At 43.3% G+C, this 17,955-nt stretch overlaps 1 pseudogene; it reads left to right on the plus strand.

Moving 5' to 3' along the window:
• The first annotated feature begins 13,141 nt into the window (after window positions 1-13,141).
• Window positions 13,142-13,972, plus strand: LOC148413244 (uncharacterized; annotated as a pseudogene).
• Window positions 13,973-17,955: the final 3,983 nt, after the last annotated feature.

Consider the following 17,955-nt stretch of genomic DNA (forward strand, 5'->3'; position numbering starts at 1 on the left):
GCCATACATGTTTTTTGAGTGTGAGAGGAAGCCAGAGTGCCCAGGGGGAACATGCAAATGGCACATAGGAAGGCCGGAGTGAGCTGGATTTGAACTCGGGTCCCTGACCTGTGAGGCCAGCACTGTTCAACCAAGTTGCAAATCCATTTTTTAATCACCGATAAGTTTCCAAGAATTAATTGATCATTGAGTTGATTATTCAAATTATTGTATGAAGTGACATTTTCAGCTTCTCTGTAGTGCTAGATAGGTTTCCGACTTGCAATCACGTTTTAATTTACAGTATATTGCTTAGTTTAATGTAAATTCTTGAAGTTAATGGTTCAATGCCAAGTATCAGATGTTACAAAGGCAACAGAGGAGGGAAAACTCCATAGGTAACTCATGTGAAATCTGACTCTAATAAGTGTATTACCATGTCACTGCCATTTTACTCGTGCGGTTTGTACTGCCCCATGGGCTTTCTCTACCCCATCATACATTCTGAGGCAGCTCACTGGTCCAGCTTGGCAGCCTGCCCAGCTAACACAACATCAAAAACCGATGTGAAAAAGCTTGCAAACAGTCTTGTATACAGTATTCCTATTATGGAGTCCACAGGGAATTTTATGAAATATGTACTACTAGGACTGCCATGTATTTTCTCTACTGACTTATTATTGACTATCTTATTGGGGGAAATGTCAGTTTTAGGTTTTGGACATTTTTCGTGGCATATTGGGGTAAAAATAAAATAAAAATACATTAGAATAGATTTATGACATTTACTTCTAATGCAAGATGTGCACAAATTAATGGTCTGCATCTTATAAAGGCAGAAATCATAAACGTGTCCCGCTTCAGTAAAGAGTGACTGATTCTTGAGTCCAATAAATGCATTTTTCTAAATGTAGGTATGTTTTTCAAAACATTGTTTTGTTGGAATCAATATTACCCCAAATATACCTCAAAACAAGACATAAGTAGCAGCATATGACAAGACAGTCCAACAGTACGAGACAAGGCAAGACAACTCTGACTGTGGTTGTCCCAGTTGTGTGCATTTGAGGTAGTTGTTATAGTTCTAAGTGTAATCGCTAGTGCAATAGAAGTACAATTATAAATAAATATGGCAGCAGCAAGTCTGTGCAAATTTTGCAAGTGCATGAGCAAAGTTTGAGTTTAGGTGGGGGGCCAGCTAGGTGTTTCTTCTGGGTGGGGCTGAATGTGGGAGAGAGGAGGGGAGAGAGAGAGAGTTCAGCAGTTTCACGGGTGGGAAGGGTGGATGAAGCTGTTCCTGAGTCGGGTGGTGCGGGAGCGGAGGCTCCTGTACCTCTTTCCGGAGGGCAGGAGGCTGAACAGACTGCGTGCAGGGTGGCTTGTATCAGTGACAATCGTGACGGCTTTGCGGCTGAGGTGGGTGGTGTACAGCTCTTGCAGCGAGGGGAGTGGAGCACCAATAATCCTTTCAGCTGTCCTCATGATGCGTTGTAGAGACTTCCTGTTGTAGTCAGTGCAGCTCCCGCCCCACACGGTGATGCAGCTGGTGAGGATGCTTTCGATGCCCGCTTTCGATGCCCGCTTCAGTTTGCCCAGGAAGTAGAGATGCCGCTGTGCTTTTTTGGCCAAAGATGCACTGTTGGTGGTCCAGGAGAGGTCATCGCTGATGTGCACCCCCAGGAACTTGGTGCTGCTCACCCTCTCCACTGCAGCACCATCGATGGTCAGTGGGGGGAGTTGGGTGCGGCCTCTCTGGAAGCTGACGACCATCTGTTTGGTCTTGCTGATGTTTAGCAGGAGGTTGTTGTCTTTGCACCATCTGGTCAGAAGCTCCACTTCTTTCCTGTAGTGGGTCTCGTCGCCGTTAGAGATGAGGCCCACCAGTGTTGTGTCGTCAGCAAACTTTACGAGGTGGTTGGAGCTGTGCATTGCTGTGCAGTCGTGTGTCAGTAGGGTGAAGAGGAGGGGTCTGAGTACACAGCCTTGTGGGGCCCCTGTGCTCAGGGTGATCCTGCCTGAGATGTTGTTGCCAACATGCACCACCCGAGGCCTCTGGCTGAGGAAATCCAGCAGCCAGTTGCAGAGTGAGGTGCTGAGGCCCAGTTTGTTCAGTTTGCAGGTGAGTTTTTGTGGTATTATGGTGTTGAACGCTGAGCTGAAGTCTATGAACAGCATTCTTACATATGAGTCTTTCTTGTCCAGGTGGGTGAGGGCAGAGCAGATTGCGTCGTCTGTGGATCACTTTGCCCTGTAGGCGAACTGATACGGGTTCAGGCTGGGGGGCAGGATGGATTTTATGTGTGACAGGACTAGTTGTTCAAAGCACTTCATGATGATGGGTGTCAGGGCCACCGGACAATCGTCGTTGAAGCAGAATGGGGAGGATTTCTTTGACACAGGTATGATGGTGGCAGCTTTGAAGCCTGATGGCATAATGGCTTGCCTCAGGAAGGTGTTAAAGATGTCTGTAAAAAACATCTTTCAGGTCCTCTGCACAGTCTTTCAGCACCCTGCCAGGGATGTTGTCTGGACCTGCTGCTTTCCGGGTGTTGATGGCGGAGAGTGTCCTCCTCACGCTGGCAGCAGGCAGGCACAGAGGCTGGTCGTGCGAAGGCGGTGGTGTTTTCTGTGGGCGGGTGGTGTTCTGTTCCTCAAAGCGTGCAAAGAAACTGTTTAGGTTGTTGAGCAGAGTGATGTCGCTCTCGCAGCTTTGTGGTGCAGGTTTGTAGTCTGTGATTACCTGGCTGTGTGCATTCTTGCTGTCCTTGAAGTGAGAAGTTATCTTGTTTGTGTATTCTTGTTTGGCTTTCCTGATGCCACGGGACAGGTTGGCTCTCGCTGTTCTCAGGGCTGATTTCTCCCCAGCTTTGAAGGCCTTGTCCCTGGCCCTCAATAGGTGTCTGCTTCCTTAAAAATGTCCCAGTCTGTTGAGTCAAAGCAGTCCTGTAGGGCTGAGGTCGCCTCCTGTGGCCACACCCTTCTTTCAGTGCAGGTTTGATGACTTTCACTCTTGGTCTGTATGCAGGCATTAGCATAATAGTGAGGTGTTCAGAGGCACCGATGTGGGGGAGGGTTTTTTTTTTTATTTTGAAATATTTTTAATTTTTCCTGGAAAAACTCGCGAAGTACTGAGACCGCGATATCTGAGACCGCGAAGTAGGAGGGATCACTGTATATCTACTGTGATATATTTTTTTACAGTGGCAAAGGTGTCTCTGGCATGTAAACTCTCATTCAAAAATGACAAAAAAAACATAAACAAACAAACCAACTTCCAATCCATCCATCCATTTTCTAGAGCCACTTCTCAAAAGGGTGCCCTTGCCAACTGCCTATGGGCAGTAAGCAGGGGAACACCTTGAACTGGTTGACAGCCAATCACAGCAAAATGCACAATGCAAGAAATTGTTTTGTATTTCTTTTCTTAGAGATGTTTTATGCTCTTTGTCCTGCATATAATTAAAAATCCCCAAATTACCATGCCTTCTCACCTGTACAAAACAGTGCATAATAAAGCACACAAATTTCACTCTGCTTTACTGTAGGAGGCCTACTGGTGTGTCATATTTGCATCACTGGTGCATCATCTGCTTGTACAATCACTTGGCCAAGCCACATTGTGCGTTTGTCCCACTATTAGAATAGAATTCAATGTCTTTATTGTCATTGTATACAAGTATAGTGTTCCCTCACAACTTTGCGCTTCATTCTTTGTGGCCCAGTTTTTTTCTTTTCTTTCAAAGGATCCTCACTTCACAGCAGCACATGATGCACTGCAACACTCCGATACTCAGTCCTAACGTAGAGTCTGAAGCAGTCTAACAGCTCTACTACACAATCTTGTTCAAATGAAGGCACTTTTGCTTAAGAGTAAACCACTGATCTTCTACATCAGGCACTAATTAAGGGAATTTTGGCCAGAACTCCATGATTCTCAGGCTGTGCACTTGTAGCTGTGACATGAGCTGTACAGAGATTTCCATGTAGGAAAGTGGGTGGGATGTGGGCAGATTAAACCGAGTGACAACATAAAATGAGGCTCGTACTTTAAGAACAGCTGCAATGTAATGTGGGAATAGGCAGGGGGAGGGATAGCGGTAGCATTCCGTGCTGTGCCAAGAATTGGGCGTTAGGGAGCAGAGCTCATAACTCACTGATACACTGCGCTATGCGATGAAAAAGAGAAATAAAGTTTGTGCCCAAAAATAGACTATTAAACCTATTCAGTCCTATTTTGAGGAATTCACTTTGCACAGGACGTTTTCAGTCCCCATTTACATCAAAAAACGAGGGAACACTGGAAAACAAATTGAGAGCGGATGGTACAAATTAATGGATTTTCCGCACTATAAGGCACACCTAAAAGCCTTCAATTTTCTAAAAAGTAGTCATTGCCCCTTATAATCCGGTGCTCCTAATATATCGATCACATGAAATGATATATAACTGTTCTGTTATCACGTGTTGGATACAAGTCCATGAGCGCTGGTCAGCAAAGTCTCACAAGGCATGAAACTGAGTGCCTTGCAACTTTATTTCAATTTAGTGAAGTTCACGCAGTCAAACTAAATGTCAAACCTAAATAAGCATTAGCCATTACTAAACAAACAATGCACCACAAATAATCCGTGCATAGGGATGTGCATTGACGCTAACATTATCATGGTCGACATGACATGGTCATGATCTTTTCATATGCTAATAATTAGATCATTGGCAAGTATGATGCATTTAAAAGGTGTTCAAAGCCCACAAGTGTCAACAGTATGTGGCAACAACGATGTCCTATAGACATACAAACACAATATTGGTTTCGAAGTTGTCTTGAATGAGAGAGTCATCTGAATGAGCATGGCCTACATGCTATCCTGAACACACAGCAAGTTCCTGACTGTACCTCCAAAATAAAGCTGACAATAGATGCTGAAAGCATAAACTGATGTGTGTGATTGTAAAATCAACAATGCCCTACCCAGCGCAAAATAGCAGTGTTTTAAATCAACAAAACGATATATTTTAGGGTTTTGCCTGCAATTTCATGTAAATATTTAAGTTTAATATTTAATCATAATTATAGCCTTTGAAAAGCTTGGTTTGTTTTGGCATTGATCGAAACAGTCTTTTAAAGTAATCAAGAGGTATTTTTTTCCCAATTTTTCAGATAGTACAGAAATAAAATACCTATTTATTAATTTTGGGGGTTGTGAAAACACTTATATTGTACAGGTGCACACATAATCCGGTGCACCTTACAGTGCGGAAAATATGGTACTAATATGAATCAATGGTTGAATATTGTACATCCATGTTTTTGGAGAACACAAATCTAGTAACTCCTCATGACTTCAAACTTTTAAAGAATACTGCAATTGTTTGTGCATCTTTGAGTGGTCTTTATTGGCACATGCACTGGTGTAAGGCATTTTCAAATTTGAGGAGTTCTTCATCCTTTTACATTTGACATTTGCATGTCTCAAGAAAAGTCATGCTTTCCATGATTTTAAGCCTCACTTGTCAATCAGGTCTCTGGCATTTCATCGATCAACAGCAGTTCATGTTCGGTGAGTGTCAGGGTAGGAGAATGTGCACAGGCGTGTAAAATAGGGCTATAAGCAAACATTAGAATACAGTTTTAATACACCAACAAAATACATCTTATTTGATAAACATCATTTTAGTTGTCATTTATTGCTTCATAAGCTACTTCATTACATAAACCATCATATGCATCCCAATGTTAGTCCCATGGATGAAACTGATATGTTGCTAGTTCTTTGTTTTTGCTGACTAATTATTGGTTGCAAATGATGGTTACTTTGGGAGAGTAATGATGTCATCAATCTTTGTACGATAAATCAGATCTGGAAAGTGCAATTGGGTGGCAGCACTGTGCATTCTGTATCTACAGTACACTGAGTGAAAAGGATCAGGTCCAAATATTTACAGTCGAAAAGCTTGTAGAGCTAAACAATCATTCTCTAGAGTTGTTTAAGTGTGAGTTGTTTTGTTTGTTGTGTGTCCAGACGTTAGAAAGTTTCGTCAGGCTGTTGGAGATGTAGTTTCGCCACATGGGTGATCCCGGACGTCAGAATGTTTCAGTGAGGAATCACCGCAGACTTCGTGGCATTCCTCCACCAGCCTACTATACGTCAGGTAATGCAGCAAGCTGGTACCACGTCAGCCACCCAGCACACCGACAAGGGTCTTCTCACCCGTCGCCCAGTCCCTTGGCGCACCAGGGATCGAGCCAGCCAGCAACAGGCTGGTACGGGCGCTGGTGAGAATGGCTGTGCAGTCCAATTTCGGAGTCCCTGGCTGTCGACCGGGATCTTCCAGCCGGGCGGCCTCATCTACTACCGATGTCCGTCCGGCCTCAGCAGTAGGCCTCCAGCCACCATCATTCAGCCGCCCCTCCGATTCACCATGCCCGCAGGTATGGTTCGAGTATACATCGGAGCGGGTCAGCTGGTGTTGGTGCCGCAGCAGGTTCATGCCCAGGCACAGACTGGGACGCAGCCACAACCGGCCGTCCCTCGGAAAACACTGAAACTCACTAATCTTCTGAATCATATACTGCCTGACCTTTTTTCAACAAATAAATGCAGTGAATATTCATTAAAAATAAATAAATAAATAAATAAATAAATAAAATGCACCGGATCAAACATCAACATAAACCAGCAACAGCAAAATAAAAAATAAAAATAAAATAAAATAAAAAAGAAAGGACAAAAAAAAAGACATTAATATAACAGAAGAATAATTCAAATGGAGTTAAATGCTTCAAACAGCAACCACTGTTTCACTGTTCTAGTGACAGGAATGTTGTTCAGAAACACAGATTATCGTGGTAGAATGATAAAACCAAATGTAAATTCTAAGTCAAGGTCAATATTTGATGGATACCACTGCATAAAGATTTGTGGATATGTGAAAACAGAACATAAAACTGTAAGCATTGCTTAAAAAAAGTTCTTTCTTGTTTGCTGACTCTGCTCTTTCTTCTTCGTGGCCTGAGCTCATGTTCCCGTCCAATGAAGACACATCCTGTTATGCAGAGCTAGACAATACGGCTCATCATTTATTGTCCTCGGTTTTAAAGCAGTTTCAACATTTATTGATCCCTGTTTTAAAATAAATATCGCAATGGAAAGGCAGTAGAAAGATTAATGATTCATGAAAATAAACTCTGCAAAGGTGAGATTATAACGCAGCTTAACGATACAAAATAGGCCCTTATGGAAAAACTCCCACAGTCTTGTTTTCTTCAAAAACCTTGGAGACACTTGAGATAAGCTTTCACCCCAAGATGCATCACAATGTCTTCCCTTTGCTTCTCATTCCTCATCTCAGAGAACGGTGGATGCAGGGAACTCCACGACCTTAGTTGGTGGGTGGTGGACAGTGGAGGCACAGCAATTCGCAGGAAAAGCATCCCCAGAATTCTTTGCTGGTTGCCAAAGTTAACATACACCAGAGGATTCAGTATCAAAGTTTCCAATATTTGGCTCTAACAAACACGATAGCCACTAAAATAACACAAGTGAAGGTGTTCCCTGCTGCCTATTCAAATAGAAACTGTTTAATTATGAACATTTGGGAAATAAAACCGCTCTGCCTTGGGTACTTTGTAGAAGACTTCCTACAGTGTTTGAAAGCATAGCTTGAGGTCTTTCACCAACATCAAAACCATGCTTGATTTGATCATTGTCCTCTGGCCCTATTGGGCAATGTTTCTGTGTTTCAACCTGATTCAAGACACACTTGAAAACCCTCAGTCTGTAATGGTAATTTGTAAAACCAGATAGTGTTGAAAAGGCTTTGAAGGAATTGTTCACATTGCCTGGCCCTAATTTGAAATTGATCATTTATCTAATTTGAAAGTTGTAACCAGATTCACTTGGACAGTTGCAAACCAAACCCTTCATCAGCTTCAAATGATCAAGATTATCAAGATTCATGCATTTTATGTCTGCACAGGGCAGACATTCACATAAAAAAATCAAAGACCTTTGGGTCACTTGAAAGAAAAACATCACCTCACTGAAGAACTGAGGTCCTAGTTCTCTTTGACCTGCGCTCTCTATTTACTATGGTTTAGAAACTCACTAATCCTCTGAATCATATACCGCCTGACCTTTTTTCAACAAATAAATGCAGTGAATATTCATTAAAATAAATAAATAAATAAAATGCACCGGATCAAACATGAACATAAACCAGCAACAGCAAAATAAAAAATAAAAATAAAATAAAATAAAATAAAATAAATCACTACACTTAAAATCACCCGTAAGTAGCATAATTACAGGGTCAAAAATTACAGATTTAATAAAGATGTTGAAACCATCACATAACTGCCTTAGCTCAAAACCATTTGACTTCATCAATATGTTGTGAAATCTGTGGCAAATTACTGAAAACAGTCAATGGCTCACTTCAGTCAGGCAACTTTCACTAAACTACTGAAAGTATCTGTGTCAAGGCAATTCTGGAAAAAAAAAAAAAAGTTGGAGTCTTCCTTTTTTGGCAAATTTCAGGCCCAGCTCATAACATCTCTTCATGACTAAGATTATAGAAAAAGTAGTTTTAAATCAACTCAAATGAAATGATATATTTCAACTAGAACAGTAGAACAGGGGTCACCAACCTTTTTGAAACAGAGAGCTACTTCTTTGGTTCTGAGGAAATCGAATGCCTCCAGTTTATGTGAAGACCCTGATCATGTTATTGATTTCTCACAATAATTGAGAAACAGCTGCTCAGTACTCAGTGACTCAAGTAATGTATATGTCATATATGCATAACTTTTAGTAAAATGCCTAGAAAATTATAATATTCTATCACTTGTAAACTATTTGCAGAACAGGTCTGCAGGCTTCTCGTGTGATACCTGGGGGCTAGGGACCACATTGGTGACCCCTGCAGTAGAGAAACAACTCTTACCGATGACTAAATATTAGTGTATAAGATCAAAGATAAAAGCCCCTTTCACACTGCAGGAACTCTTCGACTTTACCCAGGCAGTGTGAGTTCCCTTTTCCGTTCACACCAAAAATCGTCCTGGGTAGGGAAGGTTCCTAAGCCTCTATCCTGAACTTTTTCATCTCCTAGTTGTGACTAGGGTCGGAGCCTCCATATTCGGGTAGCTCGAGAGGGACGTGCTGTGCTAACTAACACTGATTGGTTGGTGACCTAATGACCCAATGACATAAACTTCGTCTGCCAGCTAGGTGTTTCTTCTGGCTGGGGCTGAGTGTGGGAGAGAGGAGGGGAGAGAGAGAGAGTTCAGCAGTTTCATGGGTGGGAAGGGGGGAGAGTTCAGCAGTCTCACAGCCTGGTGGATGAAGCTGTTCCTGAGTTGGGTGGTTTGGGAGCGGAGGCTCCTGCACTGGAGGGCAGGAGGCTGAACAGACTGTGTGCAGGGTGGCTTGTATCGGTGACAATCGTGATGGCTTTGCGGCTGAGGTGGGTGGTGTACAGGTCTTGCAGGGAGGGGAGGGGAGCACCAATAATCCTCTCAGCTGTCCTCACGATGCGTTGGAGAGCCTTCCTGTTGTAGTCAGTGCAGCTCCCACCACACACGGTGATGCTTTCGATGGTTCCTCTGTAGAATGTGGTCATGATGGGTGGCGCGGCACTTGCCCGCTTCAGTTTGCCCAGGAAGTAGAGACGCCGCTGTGCTTTCTTGGCCAGTGCTTTCTTGGCCAGATATGCAGTCAGTGTTGGTGGTCCAGGAGAGGTCACCGCTGATGTGCACCTCCAGGAACTTGGTACTGCTCACCCTTTCCACTGCAGCACCATCGATGGTCAGTGGGGGGTGTTGGGTGCGGCCTCTCTGGATGCTGACGACCATCTGTTTGGTCTTCCTGATGTTTAGCAAGAGGTTGTTGTCTTTGCACCATTTGGTCAGAAGATCCAATTCTTTCCTGTAGTGGGTCTCGTCGCCGTTGGAGATGAGGCCCACCAGTGTTGCGTCATCAGCAAACTTCACGAGGTGGTTGGAGCAGTGGATTGCTGTGCAGTCGTGTGTCAGTAGGGTGAAGAGGAGGGGTCTGAGTACACAGCCTTGTGGGGCCCCTGTGCTCAGGGTGATCCTGCCTGAGATGTTGTTGCCAACACGCACCACCTGAGGCCTCTGGCTAAGGAAATCCAGCAGCCAGTTGCAGAGTGAGGTGCTGAGGCCCAGTTTGTTCAGTTTGCAGGTGAGTTTTTGTGGTATTATGGTGTTGAACGCTGAGCTGAAGTCTATGAACAGCATTCTCACATATGAGTCTTTCTTGTCCAGGTGGGTGAGTACCGGGTGGAGGGCAGAGCAGATTGCGTCGTCTGTGGATCGCTTTGCCCTGTAGGCGAACTGATACAGGTTCAGGCTGGGGGGCAGGATGGATTTTATGTGTGACAGGACTAGTTGTTCAAAGCACTTAATGATGATGGGTAACAGTGCCACCGGACGATAGTCGTTGAAGCAGGATAGGGAGGATTTCTTTGGCACAGGTATGATGGTGGCAGTTTTGAAGCCTGATGGCACAATGGCTTGCCTCAGGGAGGTGTTAAAGATGTCTGTAAAAACATCTTTCAGCTCCTCTGCACAGTCTTTCAGAACCCTGCCAGAGATGTTGTCTGGACCTGCTGCTTTCCGGGTGTTGAAACGGACGAAGAGTGTCCTTCTCACTCTGACAGCAGGCAGGCACAGAGACTGGTCGTGCAAAGGTGGGGGTGTTTTCTGTGTGGTGTGGTGTTCTCTTCCTCAAAGCGTGCAAAGAAACTGTTTAGGTTGTTTAGCAGAGTAATGTCACTCTCAGAGCTTTGTGTTGCAGGTTTGTAGTCTGTGATAGCCTGAATGCCCTGCCATAGGCTGTGTGCATTCTTGCTGTCCTTGAAGTGAGAAGTTATCTTGTTTGTGTATTCTTGTTTGGCTTTTCTGATGCCACGGGACAGGTTGGCTCTCGTTGTTCTCAGGGCTGATTTATCCTCAGCTTTGAAGGCCTTGTCTCTGACCCTCAACAGCCTGTGGATGTTTCCTGTTAGCCATGGCTTCTGGTTGGCCCGTGTGGTGATCCTCCTTGGTGATGTAGGAGGTCACTGTGTCTGTGTACTCCTCAATATTTGTGATGCCGTTGTAGGTGGCTGCTTCCTTAATAATGTCCCAGTCTGTTGACTCAAAGCAGTCCTGTAGGGCTGAGGTCGCCTTCTGTGGCCACACCCTTACTTCTTCAGTGCAGGTTTGATGACTTTCACTCTTGGTCTGTATGCAGGCATAAGCTTAATAGTGAGGTGGTCAGAGGCACCAATGTGGGGGAGGGGGGTGGCTTTCTATGCTCATATGTGCTCAGTGTAAACACAGTCCCAAATGTTATGTCCTCTTGTTGCAAAGTGGATTTGTTGATTAAAAATGGGGAGAACAGTTTTGAGATCAGCATGGTTAAAATCCCCAGCGAAGATGATGAAGCTGTTTGTTGTTCACTGATAGCCTGGTACAGTTCGTTCAGTGCTGCACATCTGTTGCTGTTGTTAGTTGGGGGGATATAGGTAGCGACCAGCAGGATTGAACTTATATCCCTTGGTAAGTAGAACGGGCGACACTTCACGATCATGAATTCTGCCAGAGGTGAGCAGTGTTTGTATACTACAGTGGCATCCCGGCACCACGCTTCGCGGATGTAAACACACATGCCGCCACCGTGCGACTTCCCCCCCTTTGCGAGAGCCCTGTCGGATCTGTAGCATGTTAGCTGCTCTAGTTATATAGCAGAGTCCGGAATGTTACTATTTAGTCATGTTTCAGTGAAAACTAACACACAACAGTCACTCACTTTTCGGTTTGCTGATCTCAGAAGTCGGATATCGTACATTTTGTTGTCCGATGAACGAACGTTCGCCAAAAGGATAGATGGTATGGCCGGGCGAGTTAGGTTAGCCTCTAGCCTATCTCAGATACCTTCGCGCTTGCCCCGCTTTCTCATCCTGACGCACCGCTTCCGGCGCCTCCTTTCCGGACTGGAACAGTCAGGTCAGACACAAGATTTACTTTGAGGAGAGGTGTTATTTTGTAATCAACTGGAAGTTTTGAATCTGGGTGAATGAGTTTGGCAAGTGAGGTCCCTCTAGGGCAGGGGTACTGAACTCCGGTTTCTCAAGAGCCAGTTTTTCCCATATCCTGCGTATTTTCGATATTTTCCTGGCCTTTCACACTTGGGTCAAATCAGATAATCAGCAAGTTCTGTGGAAGCCTGATAACGATCCTGATCATTTCAATCAGCTGTGTCAAAAGTGAGACACGTCAAAAACAGGCAGGATATGGCTCTTGAGGAACGGAAGTTCCCTACCCCTGCTCTTGGTTCAGTTTTTGGACTGCTTGTGTTCAGTCTGTATATTACCCTTGGGTAAAATGATTCAGAACACCAGTCATATTATGGTTATGCAGATTACACACGACTGTATTTATCAAATGTCAGGAATTTATAAAACAAGGTATGGCATTGTAAAAAGCCGACTAAACACTTGAAATAAAGATTCTTTAGTGAAATCAAAACAAAACTGAGACAATTAGAAAAATAATGTTGCTGTTATTTTATATTTGGAGACCAAGTCCAAAATCTTGGTTGCTTTTTAGAGGTTGACACAGGAGTAGATTTTCACTCGTCCCATTACACTCACTAAGAAATGGGACCATAGTTTAAAAAAAAAAGAACAAAAAACAAACACATCCTGTCCATCACGCTAAAAATGACACATCCATTCCTACCGTTCAAAATGACTCCACTCTTCTACTGCTCAATTTTGGAGGTCAGACACATTGTGAAACAAAAAACAAACTTCTGTCTAAGGACTTTCTTTCATTCTACTGCATTATCCTGCTCCCGCAAACTTTTCACCCTTTACCTTCCCAATCGAGTGATGACCCGTGGTTCCGGGGCATTTGTTGCTGTTACTGTTTTAGCCTTAGCTGGAGAGATGAACGATATTTATCTATTGTCTTTTGTTTTATTCTACCGCCCATTGTACCAGTGCCCGGTGTTTTTCTTTATTTTTGAGGACTGTTTCCATTCTTCGTTAGCTAGTGATTCGCAGGTTCTCCAAACACCTCCTAACTCAGTCCGTCCTTGTTTTCGTGCAGCTCTGCTAGCGTAACTATTCGCTCGACTGTACTAAGGTAAGCATGGCTTCGTGCACCTCCACCGCATCAGTCACTTGCAACACCTGCACCATTCTCATAGAGAGGCTTTCTCTCCTAGAGGGCCTTGTCCGTCAGCTAGAGCAGAATAGTTTGATGATCGTAGCTCAGACGAACACATCTGATAGTGCGGGCCGTAGCCCTCCTGCAATGCTGCTAGCGTCGGCTAGTGCGTGTTGTAGCTTACCCGCTAGTCCGGCTAGCATTAGCCCTAAGCAGCCTGCTAGCCGTGGTGAGCCTGTTCAGACGCATAATCGTTTTAGCTCCCTTGCTAAGTACACTCCATCTCAGTCTACTGGCTCCCGCTGATTAATTATAGGGGACTCCATCACCTGTAACATTAAGCTTAAAACACCAGCTACCGTAATGTATATTCCTAGGGCCAGAGCACCCGACATTGAAGCGAGTCTTAGGGAGCTGACATGCAAGAGGCCTAGACACCAGCTTAGTGCAAACAACACTAGTTGCTCGGATATAGTGATACTTGTCGGCTCCAAGGATACTGGAATGAGGCAGTCAGAGATTACAAATAAGGACATAGCTAGGACTTGTAATCTCACTAGAAAGATGAGTCGGCATCGAGTTATTGTCTCTGGCCCTCTGCCTGCGAGAGGCAATGATGAGAGGTTTAGTATATTATACTCGCTTAATTGGTGGATGGCTAGATTCTGTAGAGAGGAAGGTTTCCAGTTTGTAGATAATTGCCCCCCTTTCTGGGGCAGGCCCTACCTGCTAAAGATGCATGGCCTTCACCCTAACTGGGAAGGCGCCAACACTCTTTCTAGAAACATAAATTACTGTCTGAGCCTTTCATGACTTCTCACATTAGAGCATGTCGGGTCGCAGGCGAGTAGCAAGCATGCTAGTACGGGTGTGGAGTCATTAAGGCTAGAGTTAACTGGCATTCGGCTGGACTGCTACAGCACAAATAGTACACTTAGTCTAGGTCACTCCAATTCACACACTGTTTCAATACCTAATGCTGAATCCCCGAGTGGTAAAGATTTCTGCTGAGGTGGTGTTGATTAAGGAAAGTAGCCAAGCCTCCTTAACCGGTCGGATTAGTCACGTAGTACCTAGGCGGAATATTAATGTTAATACGTGCGTTATAGCCATCAACAATTGAATTCCTACATTACTAATATTGGGACAAGGTTTTAATTACTCAAAATACAAACCAAGCCCCAGCCATCAAAATCTTGTTAGTATTAGTGCTACTAACATTAAGACTCGTACTAGTTCAGGAAAAATTTCCCAGTTTAAATTCGGCTTAATAAATATTAGGTCACTCTCCTCAAAAGCCCTTTTTGTAAATGATCTTATTACAGATCACAATTTTAATGTGTTTGGTCTCTGCAAAACCTGATTAAAATCAAATGATTTTTTATCATTAAATGAGGCCTCACCCTTTGTGGACTCACATGTTGCCCGTCCTTGTAAAAAGGGGGAAGGTGTGGCCCTAATTTCAGAATCTGGTCTTAAGCTTAGCACGAGCACTAATCACACCTTCAAGACATTTGAGGCTCTCGTTATGCGATCGAGCTCCTCACCACCATTCAATGTGGTAGTTATTTACCGTCGTCTTGGTCCATACTCTTGATTGTTAGATGTATACCCTGACCACATGGCTGATTTAATGACTCATGCAGATAATATATTATTTATGGGTGACTTCAACTTTCATATGAACTCCCTATTGGAGCCAATTACTGTCGCATTTCAAGCAATAATCGATGCATTTGGTTTTACACAATTAATAGAAGCAGCGACTCATCGGAATGGTAATATCTTAGATTTGGTGTTAACCCATGGCCTGACGACCTCAAATTTTACAATTTTGCCGTATACTAACGCGATGTCTGATCATCATCTTACTACATTCAAAGTTCCAGGTCAGTGTGGTCTTTTTGACCACAACCAAGGCTTTAAGAGCCGTGATATTAACTCATCAACCACAGCTGCACTTTCTGAACTACTGCCTTTCGCAACAGCTGCCTTTCCGTCATTGGTTCAGTTGATAAGCTCACAAATGATTTTAATGTTTTTGTTAAATTCCCTAAACTGTACAGCGCCGTTAAGACTTAAAACCCGTCCGAAGCAGCACACTCCGTGGTTTACCGCTTAAACGCATACGTTTAAATTGTTAAGTAGGCAACTTGAGCTTAAATGACGTACACCTAAACTCGATAGCTTGCCGAAATATAAAGAGGCTCTTCGGTTAGCAAAAACATAATTACTTTTCCAAAATGATTGGTCTTAATAAAAACAACCGAAAATATTTGATACGGTAGCAAAGCTAACGCAACAGCTGCAGATTAATCATAGTTTCCTCCATTCAGCACATTTCATGCAATTCTGTACTCTAATATGGGATGAAATAAAAAAAGTAGCGCCACTTAGCCCCTTGGTTTCTATGATTGCTGATGCAAAGTTCGGACAATCAGGTTCATGAAAGTCTGATAACCCTCTCCCAGTTTGATTTAGTATCCCTGGAGTGTCTTACACACCTGATTAATGCAGCAGAGCCAATATCCTGCATGCTCGGCCCGCTTCCAGGCAAACTCGTTAAAGACATTCCCGATTTTAGGGTCATTTGTCTTGAATATTATCAATCTGTCACTCTCCTCTGGCATTGTACCTGAAACTTTTTAAACGGTTGTCATTCAACCATTACTTAAGAAACCTCACCTAGATCCTGAAAATGTCCCTAACTATATTTTACTGCCAAAATCATTGAGAAAGTTTTAGCACAACAGCTTAGCGTTTTCATGATAGATAACAATAGATTTGAACTCCTTCAGTCAGGTTTTAGGGCCAACCACTCAACTGAGACAGCCCTTGTAAAAGTGACGAATGATCTTCTCTTAGCCATGGATTCCAACGTCTCATCAAAATATTTGCTTATTGGTTGACCTTAGTGCCGCATTTGACACTATTGATCATCATATTCTTATAGAACGTCTTAAATCATGTTTTGGTATCTCGGGATCAGCACTTTCTTGGTTCAGATCTTAGATCCTGGGAAGGACGCATAGTGTCTCTTATGGCAATGCAATCTCTGTATCTTTCTCCGTCTCATGTGGTGGCCCGCAGGGGTCAGTACTTGGTCCCTTACTGTTCAACATCTAGATGATTCCTCTTGGCGATATTATACGTAAACATGCTCTTAGTTTTCATTGCTTTGCTGATGATACCCAACTATACATGCCTTTAGAAAAAGACGATCCATGCAAGTGCAGTAAACTGGAGGCCTGCCTTGCCGAGATTAAACAATGGATGTCTTCCAATTTTCTTCTTCTTAACCCTAGTAAAACAGGGATGTTAATCATTGGCCCTGCTCATCATCAGCACTTGCTTAAGAATACCACGTTGAACCTGGATAACTGTACTATTTCCCAAAGTAGTTTTGCAAAAAATCTCGGCTGGATATTTGACTCAACTCTCTCTTTTCGGACACATATTAATAACACGACAAGAACGACGTTGTTTTACCTTCGCAGTATAGTTAAAATTCGCCCTATTCTTTCTCCTAGCGATGCTGAAACATTAATTCATGCATTTGTTACGTCGCGCCTCGACAATTGTAATGTTCTGTTTTCTGGGCTTCCCATGTCCTGCGTCAAAAGCCTGCAGTCTGCACAAAATGCAGCAGCGAGACGATTGACGAGAAAGTTTGATCATATTACTCCGATTCTAGCTGACCTGCATTGGCTTCCAATACACATGAGATGTGATTTTAAGGTGTTGTTATTTACCTTTAAAATTTTACACGGTTTAGCTCCTTCCTATCTCGTCAACCCTACAACTTCGGTCACAAAATGCCGGTTTGTTATTGACCCCACGGGCTAAAGAGAAGTCCGCGGGATCCCGGGCCTTTTCCATTCGCGCGCCAGTACCATGGAATGCCCTACCTACCTATGGAAGTTCGCACAGCCACCTCAGTAGAAATACTTAAATCCCGAATAAAAACACATTTATACTCAAAAGCATTTAGTTAATGGGCCTGTCTGCAGCTTTCTACTTCTTTTTTGTGCCTCCTTCTCCCTCTTCCTCTCCCTCTTCTTGGAGAGGGGGCTAGCTAGATGGTGAAGGTTGACTTGACCGCCTCCATTTGGCCCTGCACTGATCGACCATCGCGGGTTAAGAGATCGACCGTCTGCGGTCCACTTGGTTGGACTGTGGGAAGGTTCCTGCCCAATGGCTTTGCCTGCTGTCAAGTCATCATTGCACTATATAGCACAATATGTTTTCTGTAATCTATATTGTGTACCTGTATTTGTCTGTAATGTGTATCAACTTGTCTGCATTTGGTACATGCAGCATCCCCTTCAACCTGTGGACCTGGAAGGGGGCTCCTCCCACCTGTGGTCCCTTCTGAAGGTTTCAGATTTTCCCCAAATTGGGGTTCCAAACTAAAAGTTCAGAAAGATCTCAGGATCCTTAGCATGTCTTAGAAAGTTAAGACTTAAACAACAGTTTAGAGTTAGTACTTTTTTACTGTAAATTAAGTTCTCCAAAAATATCAAAATATTAGAAATGATAACATTTTACTTGTCTTTGTTTTAAAATTAAGAATTAATAAAAAAAACAATCAATAACTATGAATAATAATGTAATTAATAAAAATTAAAACGAATTAATTTATAATCAAGACTAGAAAAAGAATGTTTTTATTGTCATTGTACTGTTGTACAATGAAATTAGGGATTTGAAAAACTAAGAGCCACTGCACCTGTGTGAGTCGCCATCTGACATTAAAAAAACATTTAACATTTAACCCCAACGACATTTTACAACAC

Source organism: Hippichthys cyanospilos, chromosome 14 (genome assembly GCF_059441005.1).
Source record: "Hippichthys cyanospilos isolate Australia breed blue-spotted pipefish chromosome 14, RoL_Hcya_1.0, whole genome shotgun sequence".
Lineage (NCBI taxonomy): Eukaryota > Metazoa > Chordata > Actinopteri > Syngnathiformes > Syngnathidae > Hippichthys > Hippichthys cyanospilos.